Below are 15,828 nucleotides of genomic sequence, written 5' to 3' on the forward strand. Positions count from 1 at the left end.
CTTCATTGCCACATTTCTCTAGTTGCGGCGCGTGGGGACTACTCTTTGTTGTGGTGTGCAGGCTCCTCATTGCCATGGCTTGTGTTGTTGTGGAGCATGGGCTCTAGGCATGTGGGCTTCAGTAGTTGCGGCACATGGGCTCAATAGTTGTGGATCCTGGGTTCTAAAGCACAGGCTCAATAGTTGTGGCACATGGATTTAGTTGTTCCACGGCATGCGGGATCTTCCTAGAGCAGGGATTGAACCCGTGTCCCCTGCATTGGCAGGCAGATTCTTAACCACTGAGCTACCTAGAAAGCTAGGTTTTTCTATATAAAGTATCATGTCATCTGCAAATGAGACAATTTTAATTCTTCCCTTCCAATCTGGATGTCGTTTATTTCTTTTTCTTGTCTAATTACTATGGCTAGGACTGCCAATACTATGTTAAATGGAAATGATGAGAGTGGGCATGCTTGACTTGTTCTGGAATTTAGGGGCAAGGCTTTCAGCTTTTCACTGCTGAGTATGATGTTATCTGTAAGTTTGTCATAAATAGCCTTTATTATGTTGAGATATGTTCTATCTGTACCCACTTTGATGAGAATTTTTAACATAAATGGATGTTGAATTTTGTCAAATGCTTGTTTTTTGGTGTCTCTTGACATGATCATGTGGTTTTTATCCTCCCTTTTGTTAATGTGGTGTATCATATTGATCAGCTTTTGCCTGTGTTGAACCATCCTTGCATCTCTGAAATAAATCCAACTTGATTTTGGTATATGATCCTTTTAATGTGTTATTGGGTTCTATTTGCTAATATTTTATTAAGGCTTTTTCATCTATATTAATCAAAAGTACTGCCCTGTAATTTTCTTTTTTGTAGTGTCTCTGTCTGGTTTTGGTATCAGGGTAGTGGTGATACCTTAAACAATGAATTTAGGAATGTCCCATCCTCTTCAATTATTTGGAATAGTTTGAGAAGGCTAGATGTTGGCTCTTTTTTTTATAGATTTGGTAGAATTCCCCTGTGAAGATGTCTGGTCCTGGACTTTTGATTGGTGTGAGTTTATTTATTATAAGCTCAATTACACAACTAGTGATCAGTCTGTTCAAATTATCCATATCTTCTTGATTCAATATTGACAGGTTGTGTGTTTTTAGAAATTTGTCCATTTCTTCTAGATGGTCCAATTTGTTGGCACATAGCTTTTCATATTAATGTCATGATTTTTTGTATCTTTGTGGTATCAGTTGTTATTTCTCCTCTTTCATTTATTATTTTGTTGTTTGGGTCCTCTCTCTTTTCATTTTGGTGAGCCTGGCTAAAGGTTTACCAATTTTGTTTTTCTTTTCAAAAAGTCACCTCTTGGTTTCATTGAACTTTTCTATTTTTTACTGCTTTTTTATTTATTATCTTTCTGATCATTGTTATTTTTTTTCCTTCTGCTAAATTTGGGCCTGGTTTGTTCTTTTTCTTTCTTTTATAATATTTATTTATTTATTTATTTATTTATGGCTCTGTTGGGTCTTAGTTGTGGCATGTGAGATCTTTTGTTGTGGCACTTGGGGTTCTCTGTAGTTGTGGCATGCAGGTTCCAGAGCATACAGGCAAAGTAGATGTGGTGTGTGGGTTTAGTTGCCCCAAGGCATGTGGGATCTTATTTCCCTGACCAGGGATCAAACCTATATCCCCTACATTGGAAGGCATATTCTTAACCACTGGACCACCAAGTCCCCTGTTCTTCTTTTTCTAATTCCTTTAGGTGGTAGGTTAGTATGTTTATTTGAGATTTTTCTTGTTTCTTGAGGAAGACCTGTAATGGTCTACATTTCCACCTGAGAACTACTTTTGCTGCATACCATGGGTTTTGGAGTGTAGTTTCCACTTTCGTTTGTCCCAAGGTATTTTCTGATTTCCTCTTTGATTTCTTCGTTGAACCATTGGCTTTTTAGTAGCATGTTGTTAGTCTCCATGTGTTTGTTCTTTTCCAACTTTTCTCTCAGCAATTAATTTCTAGTTTCATACAGTTATGGTTGGAAAAACTGCTTGATATAATTTCTGTCCTCTTAAATTTGTTGAGATTTGTTTTGTGGTCAGCATGAAATCTATCCTGGAGAATATCCTATGTGCACTTGATAAGATTGTGTATTCTGCTGTTTTTGGATGTAATGTCTTAGTATCTGTTAAGTCCAGCTGCTCTATTGTATCATTTAAGACTACTATGGAGTTATTAATTTTCTGTCTGGATGGTCTGTCCATTAATGCAAGTGGGGGGCTCAAATTCCCTTACTATTATTGCATTTTTTTGACATACAATAAACTGCATATATTTAAGGTGTACAATTTGATTTTTTTTTCTTTAGTCCATGAGAGGTTTGGTTTGTAACAATAAAGAGACATTATTTCAACACCTGCAATTTTCTTCGTAGTGTCCTACATGTTACAAGGGCTTAAAAACAGTCACATGAAGGTGAGCACAAGCTTTTTCCTGTGATTCTTTGAATTTTTTGTTTGTTTGTTTTGGCGGGGCGTTCTTTGTTTTTTTTTGCTTTACAGGGACTTGCATACATATTTCTAAAAATGAAAAAAATCATTAGAGTAGACATAAGCATCTGAATTAGTCCCTATCACTGCATATTAGCAGATTACAAAGGGTGTTTAATGCAATGCACATTTGTTATCAATGTTCTATAGAGCAAAAGTCTGGAATGGCGTGGCTGTGTTCTCTGCTCACACAATTGGCCAGTATGTCCTACCCACCTGAATGGGGCTGATATTGACCAGGTTGTGGTGTCACCATCTCCCACGAGGGGCTGCCCTCATGGTCTCGTGCTCCTCTGGGATCCTCTTTATTGACCTGAATTCTATCCCCCACAATTTCTTGCAGCTCACCTGAAAGAAAGTGGCTTAGGAGAAAGCCTGGAACTGTTGAGGCCCAGAACTGATCTCTGCCATCTCTTTCTCCAAGAAGAGAATAAAATAACAGAGGTCTTCATAAAACATGACCCATATGAGGGCTGAGATGCCCCAGTGATTAGAGCAAGGGAGAAAAATCTAAAAGACAGTGGAGGCACTAAAAGCCCAGATTGGGGAATCAAGGTCCTCTTTATTTTTCATCTCAGGTGGGGACACTTCTTGGGAAAGGGGACATTTCCTCTTGAGAGGCCACCATGACCAGGGACTTGTTTTGATCCAGCTGAATCATTCTTATTTCCACTAGGCTTTTGGGATCTACATTCTAGACTTTATTTAATGGTCAGGCTTTTTCTTTGCATGAGAATCTCCCTGGAATTTTAGCCTGAGATGCAGTTTCTTGGGCCTCATCCCCAAAAGCTTTTAACAGGCCCTGTAGTGACTGTGATGTAAGTGTTCTTTAGTTGTGCAGCCAGTTCCCAAGGATTGGAACCCTGTCTGCTGCATGATACCACAGTTACTTATACAAGGTTAATGCTGCCTTCTCTGTTTTACATGATACATTCTTCTCTATTATACATGAGTTCAATATGTTCAAAGAGGGTAATGAAATCATCACATGACACATACGTGGTACTTGGTGGAGTTGGTGTTTACATTTTGGACGGCTTTTCCTAGGACTGTGTTTTTATTGCTTTAGCACCGACCTAGGATAAAATCTGAATGGAAATATGGTTGGGACTAGAAGACATTGGTAAAAGTTAGTTACTCTTGGTACCTGGTATTTACCTGCTTGACAAATATTTAATGAATGTTCTATCTGGCAGGCTCTTGAGGAGGCACTGGGGAGGAGGGGTCAACAAGGCACACAGAGCACCTGCTCTCAGGAAGATGACCTCTAGCACAGGAGCCAGATGTTTTACAGAGAATCACATATATATTTTAATAATGACTGTGATGTATTTAATACTTGTGTGTTCCTTAGTTCTATTGTGTCAGGAGGATTGAACACTGAGTATAAATATGGGACTGTTGAACAGTGATTAAAAAAATTATTTTTATAAATCGTCCTTAGATATTTTTGTTTTAATGGTGGAAATACACATTTTGATCTAGTGTCCACTGAAACTCAACCATTGTTGGTTCGTGGCGCTCATGGATAGAAAAGCCTGTGGCCGAGACTTACTTGTGTGGTGGCTCTGCTGCCACCAAGTGGTGTGGGAACGTGGGAATCTGCATATCTCTCTGGGCATTATTTTCCTCATCAGTAAGAGAAGGCTGTTATTCAAAATTTCCAAAGTCCCTTCCTGTTCAGCTTTTTTTTTTTTTTTTCTTCTGAGTGGATGAAGGACTGAGATGTGTGTGAAATGTGCCTAGGAACTGCAGGCAGTTCCTTGTTTGTGTGTCTCCTGAAGGAGGCTGAACTGAGTCCATACACTGAAAACACAGAACTGAGGCAGGAGATGTAAGAAAGAAAATCAGCAGGTTTGGAAGATAAGAAAAACCCAAAGGAAAGAAAGGTAATGGTGGAGGAGGTAGTTGCCAAGGAAGGTGAGAATAAGGACCAGTTGAGTTCAGAAAAGTCAAGAGAAAATGAAGAATGCACACAGCATCATCCAGATCCTCAAGGAGCAGCCTGAGCTGAGCGGGTAAGCCTGGGGGAGTAACTCCACAGTGGACTTGTGTATATGCCAGGGAGATCCACAGGATGGATGAGGGTTGGTCTATACTGCTGGGAAGCACCAGTTCCAAGAGGAGGGGGATACACCATGAGGCTCTACCCTAGACACCACAGTCTCGAATTGGATCTGCCCTCACGTGGATGCCCACCAAGTAAGTGTGGGCTAAGATGGACAAATGATGTTTGGAGAAGAGTCGGAGATGTTCATTCTTACTCTAAATAAAGGGCCAGGCTAATGGGACCCTTCCATCTGAAACAGAGATAGTAATAATATTCTGCATTTACGGTTTGGAAGGCTTTACATACAATATCTCTTAAATATATGGAGAGCGCTTAATTTGCCTTATGCTGTGTTAAGTACATGGAGTTCAGTTATCAGTAAGATTTCCCTGAGGAAATCAAAGCACTGAGAACAAATACAAATTGACAGTTTTAACAAAATGTGGTGGCCCTCCTCAGTGGGGGTGTTGTGGCAGCCCAGAGGATGCGAGGGTAGGCTGAGGACATCTCTTCCTAATGACAGTGAACCATTGAGAGGAATCCCTGAAAACAATTGTGTCTTCATCAGAGTTACTACAGGTGAGTGTCATAGGACAAGGACAACGTAGGCAGTCTTTTCCCTAAGGAAAGGGATTGCTACATCTGGGAGAAATCAGAGCATCCCCGACAGGACAGTTGGACAGGAATGTAGTTGAGATGATTGGAGATTTGCAGCCACTTTTATTCAATCAGTGAACTAATGTAGCTGAGAACCTGCACAGTTCTTGACTCAGTGACAGGAGTCATAAACATAGAGGAATAAAATATGATCCCAAATTTTCATGGACCTCTCCATCTAGTAACAGGGAAATCATGAGAGATATAGTGGTGGTGGGTTCAGCTAGGCATGATCTGCTAGGCATGATCTCTTGGATGGTCTTGGTCTTCCTTCTGTTTTCCCAACAGCTATATGGTCTCTCGTGGTCCAAGAACCCTGGTCCTCAGTTAGCTTTGAACCTCTCAGGATACAGCTAACACCTGTGCTCCAAGTTGGCTTAAATCAGTCAACACTGCCAAGGTCTCCAGAGAAAACTGCTAATATCAGTAGCTACTGACTATGTCCTGGCCAGTTGGAGAAATAACAAGGCAAGTTTAGTATGTCTTAAAGTTTTATACTTGCCATAATGATTAGTGATTAACTGTTTTCTCCCTGAGAAGTTAAATGCTTTCTAGACTTCAAGATTCTCTTAATATCAAAAATAATTTAAATATTGACCATATTCCTAGCATTGAAGAACGTGATGTTTTAACCCCAATTTTTAGGTCAAATGACTAAAATAAAAAAGGAGTAAAGCAAACTCCTGGGACTAAACTCCTGGCTTTCAATATTCAAGTGGTTGAAAAACCCACTGACTTGTGTTCTCTTGATAAGAATAACCTAACACTTCCTAATTCCCTCCATTTCTTATTCTATCAAGTTCTATAAAATATAACATTTCTGCTTATCTAGATAACTTGGATTCTAAATTAATTGAGCTCCAACGAAAGCATTTACTGAGCCCTTGTGGGTAAATCATTGCTAATTCCACTGGGGGATACAGAAAGAGGGTATATAAATCTTTACTGAAAAGAGTTTAAAGGTGATGGTTCTCAGCTCAGCCTGGGTGTCTGTAGGTGAGAATGTCAATAGCAGATACCAATAGGCTCCTCCTGATCAAAGGGAAGATACGGCGAGGAGAAATGACAGTGCCTAGCTTTCTACCTCCTGAAGAGTCTGGTCAAAAGCATCTAGAGAATCTCCTGCAGAAAGTGTCCTGGGTGCCAACTGTCATCCTTGACTGTCATGAATTCTTAATATGGGCTCCCTCCTTGTGTTTCATTTCATAGATTCTATTTAGATTTTAGCAAATTCAAGAGAAAAGGCAGAGGGATAGGCTTGAATGAATAATGCATGATTGGGCAATGACGAAAAATTAGGATCACACTTAGTAAGTGAGGTTTTAGGGAATACAATGCATCAGGGGAGTTTAGTGTCATGTATTGAGAAGAAATTTACTGTATTTAGCAGTATCTAATGACTTGTGAAGGCAACAGGTTCCTCAAGTGAACCAAATGATGGCCCTATCTACCAAATAAGGCAGAGAGCAACTCACTTCCATTGGTTTTATGGAAACAAGAGGCCCTTTAATGCACTTAGATAAGTCAGGAGTCTCTGGACATGGACAGCTAACATCTGGTCCACAGGATCCCAGACATGTTATCTTGACACCTGCTTCTTTACAAGGCAAGTTCCAAGAGAAGGACCACAGTATGCTCTCGTGGCTTCCTGGGGGAGGCACACAAGGATCCCTTTGTTCATGCTAGGGTAGGTCTGAGAAAACCATCCCATATGTCACATTCAGACCAATTGAAAGTTCAAAGTCATAAGTTACTGGGGTCCCAAGTACACTGACTCCGCTGCGAACTTCACATCCTCCGTCACATGCTCTTTGTCTTGCATGAGATTTCTACCATTATAGGCTTTTGAGAGGGAAAAAAAGCCACATCTGGAAAAAAGAAAACAACATAATCTAAAGAGACTAGTACTTGTGCAATTTTGTGGACATCAAGGGAGGACTTCTAGGGTTCTACTTTGGCTTTGTCTTGATTTGCTGTTCTAGATTGTGCCTTTTGTTAGTGTCTTAATTTTACTAAACTTTGTTGACCTTAGAAAAGGTGTTTGTTTATTTCTTTTGTTTTTTGTTCCAGTATTAGTTGGCACCTAATTTAATAGTATTGTGACCAGCAGAATTGTGGCCTCCCAGGATATCCCTGTTGCAATTCATGGAACTTGTGAGTATATCACATCACATAGCAAAGGAGACTTTGCAGATGTGATTAGACCTTGAGATGAGGAAATTCTCCTGGACTGTTCAGGTGGGCCCCATGTAATTACATGAGGCCTTAAAAGTGGGAGGTAGAAAAGAAAGTCAGAATGATGTGTAATGAGAAGAACTCTATCTGCTGTTGCTAGTATTGAAGATGGAGGAAGGGGCCATAAGCCAAAGAATGTGGGAGGCCGCTAAAATTTTTTTAGAAAAAGCAAGGAAACAGATTATTCCCTAGAGCCTCCAGAAGTTAAGGCAGCTCTGTTGATCATTTGATTTTAGTCCAGTGAGATCTTTGTTGGACTTCTAAACTATAGCACTGAAATATAATAAATGTGTGTTCTCTTAAGCCACTAAACTTGTGATTACTTGTTACAGCAGCAATAGAAAACCAATTCAAGTATCTCTTTCATTCACATTAGCAGTATGAAACGCTGTATACATTCTTCAGCTTGTTTGTCTGTCTTAGATTCACAGATCAAGAGATATTTGTACACGTTTAAAGCATTATATTAGGTAACTGCCATCTTCTTTCCTTTCCATTTTTTTCTAGGGGATTCTCACTCTATTTTCTGCACAGGATCCAACATAGTTCTTATTTGAATTAATGGCAAATTTGAAGACACAGGTAGCCACACAGGTTGATTTCTTTTGTTTTTCAGAATGGGCTCTTTCTCTGACACATGGAAGGAAAGAATATAATTTATGAAAAGTTAAATATTGGAGAATCATCCATTTAAAAGATATATTTTTAGCAACTTTTTTTTTTAGAGTGAAGTACTACTTTTCAAAGAGTGAAACACCAGAATGGCTTTTAAGACTTTCCCCCCAAATAATTTGTGACCAGATCCTGACAAGGTCTGAGATTTATATGATTAAATGCTGTTGCTTTCATAAATGTTATGTCCATACAATGAAGTTCTTAGAAGTAATATTTGAGTTCTCCATTGATTACTGATCATATCATCAATGCCTTCCAGCCTTGGAGGCACAGGGATGAGGGAAGAATTGCTGGGATGCTTGAATAACTGCAGGGCAAGAGGCACTCAAATTTGCCTACTTTGTCTTTAAGTAATACTTCATAGTTTGGCTGACTTTTCATCCATTCTGCTGATTCTTCCAATGAGTTCCTCTGTATTGACAGCCAGGGGCGCTCATGGAAAATACTTAAAAAGACCAAGTCTAAAAGCAGAAGTCGAGGTCACTCCATCTACTGTGAAAGTGGAGCATGTGTCTACCTCAGGGCTGAGTCTACTGATGAATCTTATTGTTATTGTTGGTGGTGGTTGTGATGTTCATGGTTGAGTTTTTTGTTCGTGTTGTTGCTTTAATTTATTACTGCCTCTAGGATATAAATGCAGGGTGATAGTTTTATTTTAATTCTGGAAGGCAAAAGAACATAACTGAGAACTTTTTCCCAAGGAATGTTTTAAGATCTCTATGTCAATATTTATGGTGTGACTTATACACTTTTCAATTAAAGTTTCTTAATGAAAGGAAAATGTATTTATTTATAGTTTTGTTTCAGTGTGATAGAATTATATGTTTTAGACTATGGTCTGCAGCCCACCTGCATCAGAATCACCTGGGGAACCTCCAGACTGTTTTCCATAGAAGCTGCATCATTTTACATTTCCTTCAATAGTTTAGGAGGGTTGCCTTTTCTCCACACCCACTGCAGCATTTATTATTTGTACGCTTTTTTTAAAGCTCTTTATTGGAATATAATTGCTTTACACTCTTGTACCAGCTTTTAAGATACACCAAAGTGAATCAGCTGTATTTATACATATATCCCCATATCTCCTCCCTCCCACGACTCCTTCCCACCCTCCCTGTCCCGGCCCTCTGAGGCAACACCCATCATCAAGTTGATCTCCCTTTGTTATACAGCAACTTCCCACTAGCCATCTATTTTACAGTTGGTAGTGTATATAGGTCTATACTACTCTCTCACTTCGTCCCAGCTTCCCCTTTGCTCCCCGCCCCCTCAACCCCGTGTCCTCCAGTCCATTCTCTGCATCTGCATCCTTATTCTTGCCCTGCCACTGGGTTCATCAGTACCTTTTTCTTTTTTCTTTTTTGATTCCGTATATATGAGTAAGCATACAGTATCTGTTATTCTCTTTCTGGCTTACTTCACTCTGTATGACAGACTCTAGGTCTATCCACCTCATGACATATAGCTCCATCTCATTCCTTTTTATAGCTGAGTAATATTCCATTGTATATATGTGCCACATCTTCTTTATCCATTCATCTGTCGATGGGCATTTAGGTTGCTTCCATGTCCTGGCTATTGTAAATAGTGCTGCAATAAACATTATGGTACATGTTTCTTTTTGGATTATGGTTTTCTCTGGGTATATGCCCAGTAGTGGGATTACGGGATCATATGGTAGTTCTATTTGTAGTTTTTTAAGGAACCTCCAAACTGTTTTCCATAGTGGCTGTACCAACTTACATTCTCACCAACAGTGCAGGAGAGTTCCCTTTTCTCCACACCCTCTCCAACACTTATTGTTTCTAGATTTTTGGATGATGGCCATTCTGACCAGTGTGAGGTGATACCTCATTGTGGCTTTGACTTGCATTTCTCTAATGATGAGTGATGTTGAGAATCTTTTCATGTGTTTGTTGGCCACCTGCATGTCTTCTTTGGAGAAATGTCTATTTAGCTCTTCTGCCCTTTTGTGGATTGGGTTATTTGCTTTTTTGGTGTTAAGCTGCATGAGCTGCTTGTACATTTTGGAGATTAATCCTTTGTCTGTTGCTTCATTGGCAAGTACTTTCTCCCATTCTGAGGGTTGTCTTCTTGCCTTGTTTATGGTTTCTTTTGCTGTGCAAAAGCCTATAAGTTTCATTAGGTCCCATTTGTTTATTCTTGATTTTATTCCCATGATTCTAGGAGGTGGGTCCAAAAGGATCTTACTTTGATGGTTGTTATAGAGTGTTCGGCCTATGTTTTCCTCTAGGAGTTTTATAGTGTCTGGCCTTCCATGTAGGTCTTTAATCCATTTTGAGTTTATTTCTGTGTATGGTGTTAGGAAGTGTTCTAATTTCATTCTTTTACATGTAGCTGTCCAGTTTTCCCAGCACCACTTATTAAAGAGGCTGTCTTTTCTCCATTGTATATCCTTGCCTCCTTTGTCATAGATTTGTTGACCACAGTTTATCTCTGAGCTTTCTATCCTGTTCCATTGACCTATATTTCTGTTTTGGTGCCATACCATATTGTCTTGATTACTGTAGCTTTGTAGTATAGTCTGAAGTCGGGGAGTCTGATTCCTCCAGCTCTGCTTTTTTCCCTCAAGATTGCTTTGGCTATTCAGGGTCTTTTGTGTCTCCATACAAATTTTAGGATTTTTTGTTCTAGTTCTGTAAAAATGCCATTGGTAATTTGATAGGGATTGTGTTGAATCTGTAGATTGCTTTGGGTAGTATAGTCATTTTCACAATGTTGATTCCTCTGATCCAAGAATATGGTATATCTCTCCTCTGTTTGTGTCATCTTTGATTTCTTTCATTAGTGTCTTGTAGTTTTCTGAGTACAGGTCTTTTACCTCCTTAGTTAGGGTTATTCCTAGGTATTTTATTTCTTTTGTTGCAATGGTGAATGGGATTGTTTCCTTAATTTCTCTTTCTGATCTTTCATTGTTAGTGTATAGAAATGCAAGACATTTCTGTGTGTTAATTTTGTATCCTGCAACTTTACCAAATTCATTGACTAGCTCAAGTAGTTTTCTGGTGGCATCTTTAGGATTTTCAGTGTATAGTATCATGTCATCTGTGAACAGTGACAGTTTTACTTCTTTTCCAATTTGGATTCCTTTTATTTCTTTTTCTTCTCTGATTTCTGTGGCTAAAACTTCCAAAACTATGTTGAATACTAGTGGTCAAGTGGACATCCTTGTCTTGTTCCTGATCTTAGAGGCAATGCTTTCAGTTTTTTCATCATTGAGAATGATATTGGCTGTTGGTTTGTTATATATGACCTTTATTATGTTGAGGTAGGTTCCCTCTATGTCCACTTTCTGGAGAGGTTTTTTTTTTTTGTTTTGTTTTGTTTTTTACCATAAATGAGTGTTGAATTTTGTTGAACGTTTTTGCTGCATTGAGATGATCATATGGCTTTTTTTGTTTTTCCTTTAGGCAAGAAGTTTAGTTTCTTTGGGGACTTCCCTTAAGATCATATGGTTTTTATCCTTCAATTTGTTAACATGATGTATCACATTGATTGATTTGCATATATTGAAGAATCCTGCATTCCTGGGATAAACCCCAGTTGATCATGGTGGATGATCCTTTTAATGTGCCATTGGATTCTGTTTGCTAGTATTTTGTTGAGGATGTTTGCATCTATGTTCATCAGTGATATTGGCTTGTAACTTTCTTTTTTTGCAACATCTTTGTCTGGTTTTGGTATCAGGGTGATGATGGCCTCATAGAATGAGTTTGGGAGTGTTCCCCTCTGCTATATTTTGGAAGAGTTTGAGAAAGATAGGTGTTAGCACTTCTCTAGATGTTTGATAGAATTTGCCTGTGAAGCCATCTGGCCCTGGGCTTTTGTTTGTTCGAAGGTTTTTAATCACAGTTTCAATTTTAGTGCTTGTAATTGGTCTATTCATATTTTCGATTTCTTCCTGGTTCAGTCTTGGAAGGTTGTACTTTTCTAAGAATTTGTCCCTTTCTTCCAGGTTGTCCATTTTATTGGCATGTAGTTGCTTGTAGTAGTCTCTCATGATTGTTTATATTTTTGTGGTGTCAGTTGTTAATTTCTTTTTCACTTCTAATTCTGCTGATTTTAGTCTTCTTTCTTTATTCCCGGATGAGTCTGGCTAGTGATTTATCAATTATGTTTATCTTCTTAAAGAACCAGCTTTTAGTTTTATTGGTCTTTGCTATTATTTCCTTCATTTCTTTTTCTTTTATTTCTGATCTAATCTTTACGATTTCTTTCCTTCTGCTAACTTTGGAGGTTTTTTGTTCTTCTTTCACTGATAGCTTAGGTGTAAAGTTAGGTTTTTTATTTGAGATTTTTCTTGTTTCTTGAAATAGGATTGTATTTCTAAAAAGTTCCCTATTAGAACTGCTTTTGCTCAATCCCATAGGTTTTGGGTCATGATGTTTTCATTGTCATTTTTTTCTAGATATTTTTTGATTCCCTCTTTGATTTCTTCAGTGATCTCTTGGTTGTTTAGTAGCATATTGTTTAGCCTCCATGTGTTTGTAATTTTTACAGCTTTTCTTCCCTGTAATTGATATGTAGTATCACAGCATTGTGGTTGGAAAAGATGCTTGGTACAATTTCAGTTTTCTTAAATTTACCAAGTCTTGATTTGTGACACTAGATGTGATCTATCCTGGAGAATGTTCTGTGTGCACTTGAGAAGAAAGTGTATTCTGTTATTTTTGGATAGAATAACCTATAAATATTGTTTAAGTCCATCTTGTCTAATGTATCATTTAAAGCTTGTGTTTCCTTATTTATTTTCTGTTTGGATGACATGTTCATTGGTATAAGTGGGGTGTTAAAGTCCCCTACTATTATTGTGTTACTGTCAATTTTCCCTTTTATGGCTGTTAGCATTTGCTTTGTGTATTGAGGTGCTCCTATGTTGGGTGCATACGTATTTACAATTGTTATATCTTGTTGGATTGATCCCTTGATCATTATGTAGTGTCCTTCCTGTCTCTTGTAGCATTCTTTATTTTAAAGTCTATTTTTTCTGATATGAGTATTGCTACTCCAGCTTTCTTTTGATTTCCATTTGCATGGAATATCTTTTTCCATCCCCTCACTTTGAGTCTGTATGTGTCCCTGGGTCTGAAGTGGGTCTCTTGTAGACAGCATATATATGGGTCTTGTTTTTGTATCCATTCAGCCAGTCTGTGTTGTTTGCTTGGAGCATTTAATCCATTTACATTTAGGGTAATTATTGATTTGTATGTTCATGTTACCAATTTCTTAACTGTTTTGGGTTTGTTTTTGTGGGTCTTTTCCTTCTCTTGTGTTTTCTGCCTAGAGAAGTTCCTTTAGCATTTGTTGTAAAGCTAATTTGGTGGTGCTGAATTCTCTTAGCTGTTGCTTGTCTGTAAAGCTTTTGGTTTCTCCTGAAAATCTGAATAAGATCCTTGCTGGGTAGAGTAATCTTGGTTGTAGGTTTTTTCCCCTTCATCACTTTAAATATATCCTGCCACTCCCTTCTGGCCTGCAGAGTTTCTGCTGAAAGATCAGCTATTAACCTTGTGGGGATTTCCTTGTCTGGTATTTGTTGCTTTTCCCCTGCTGCTTTTAATATTTTTCTTTGTGTTTAATTTTTTTTTAGTTTGATTAATATGTGTCTCACCATGTTCCTCCTTGGTTTTATCCTGTATGGGACTCTCTGTGCTTCCTGGACTTGATTAACTATTTCCTTTCCTATGTTGGGGAAGTTTTTGACTATAATCTTTTTAAATATTTTCTCAGACCCTTTCTTTTTTCTTCTTCTTCTGGGGTACCTATAATTCAAATGTCAGTTCACTTAATGTTGTCCCAGAGGTCTCTGAGACTGTTTTCAATTCTTTTCATTCTTTTTTCTTTATTCTGTTCCATGTGAGTTACTTCCAGTATTCTATCTTCCAGCTAACTTATCCATTCTTCTGCCTCAGTTATTCTGCTATTTATTCCATCTGGAGTGTTTTTAATTTCAGTTATTGTGTTGTTCATCACTGTTTGTTTGCTCTTTAGTTCTTCTAGGTCCTTGTTAAACATTTCCTTTTATTTTCTCCATTCTACTTCTGAGATTTTGGATCTTTAATATCATTACTCTGAATACTTTTTCGGGTAGTTTGCCTGTTTCATCTTCATTTATTTGGTCTTGTGGGGTTTTATCTTTGTCCTTTGTCTACAAGATATTTCTGTGTCTTCTTGTCTAATTTATAGTATTTGAGATCTCCTTTCCCTAGGCTGCAGGGTCGTAGTTCCTCTTGCTTCTGTTCTCTGGCCCCAGTGGTGAGATTGGTCCAGTGGCTTGCATAGGCTTCTTGATGGGAGGAACTGGTGCCTGTGTTCTGGTGTGTGGGGGTGAGTCTTTTCTCTCTGATGATCAGGGCCATGTCAGGGGTTGTGTTTTGGAGTGTTTGTGAGCTTAGGGTGACTTTAGGTAGTCTGTGCTGATGGGTGGGTTTGTGTTCCTGTCTTGTTTGTTGTTTGGTGTGAGGTGTCCAGCACTGACAGTTGGGTGGAGCCAGATCTTGGATTCAGATAAAGGCCTCTTGAGATCTCTTGGTGATTAATATTCCCTGGGGCTAGGAATTTTCTAGTGGTCCAGCATCCTGTGCTCAGTGCTTCCCCCCCCCCCAGAGCTTCAAGCCTGATATCTGGTCAGGGAACCAAGGCCCCTCAAGTCACTCATCACAGCAATAAAGGGGATTAAAATTAAAAAGGCTAAGAAAACCCTAGACAAATGATAAACAGTAAAATCAAACAAACAAAAACAGAAACAAGGAAACATGCACATACACAAAAGAAACAAAAATAGAAACAAATAAAGCCAAAAGAGAACAACCAGAGAAACAAAAGAACCCAAGAATGAAATCAAACGATTAAAAAGAAAACTAAGAAAAACACAAAAACAAAATACAAAAGCAAAGTGCCAACTGAAGAATAAAGCAAAGAAACAAACCAACAAAAATGATTTAAAAAAAAATCAAAGAAAAAGGGGAAAGAAAACAGAACAAGACAAAAGCAACATAGAAATATTAAGAAAATTTTAAATATACTAATAAAAAGGGAAAAACACAGAAAAGCAAAGTAGAAATGGGAATATTAAAAAAATAAAATATATATTAAAGAAAGCAAGAAGAAAAAATAAGGGAAAAGAACACAGAACAACAGAGAAACAAATTAAAAATAGAAATACATTTTAAAAAAATGTTATTAAACATGAAGATCCCAAAAGCCTAAATTAAAAAAAAAATACTAAAACAACAACAAAAAGCCCCAAACCAGCAACATAATAAATCAGAACATAATAAAAATATTAGTAATAATTATATTTCCCTGAGGTCTCAGCTATAAGTGTCCTTGCATATGCCATGATCCACAATCCACCTCTGCCTCCCCAAGAGGCCCTCCTCTGTCTCTGGGCTGGTCCCTGGACCTACTGTGGACCCTGTGGGGACCACTGAGACTCTCATCTGGCCCAATTCCTGTGTGTGCTTGCCCCTAAAGTTCACAGCTGCCAGAGCTAGACCATTTTCATTTGTGGGAACACTCATTGTTTACTCAGATATTCCATAGACACAAGGTCTACCTAGCTGATCATGAGGACTTAGTCTGCAGCTTGTGCAGCTGATGGAAAGATTTTCACTCCTCTTCCTTAGTCGCCCCATCACTGGGGTTCAGCTTTGGTTTTATCTCC

This window comes from Hippopotamus amphibius, chromosome 1 (genome assembly GCF_030028045.1).
Source record: "Hippopotamus amphibius kiboko isolate mHipAmp2 chromosome 1, mHipAmp2.hap2, whole genome shotgun sequence".
NCBI classification, from domain to species: Eukaryota; Metazoa; Chordata; class Mammalia; order Artiodactyla; family Hippopotamidae; genus Hippopotamus; species Hippopotamus amphibius.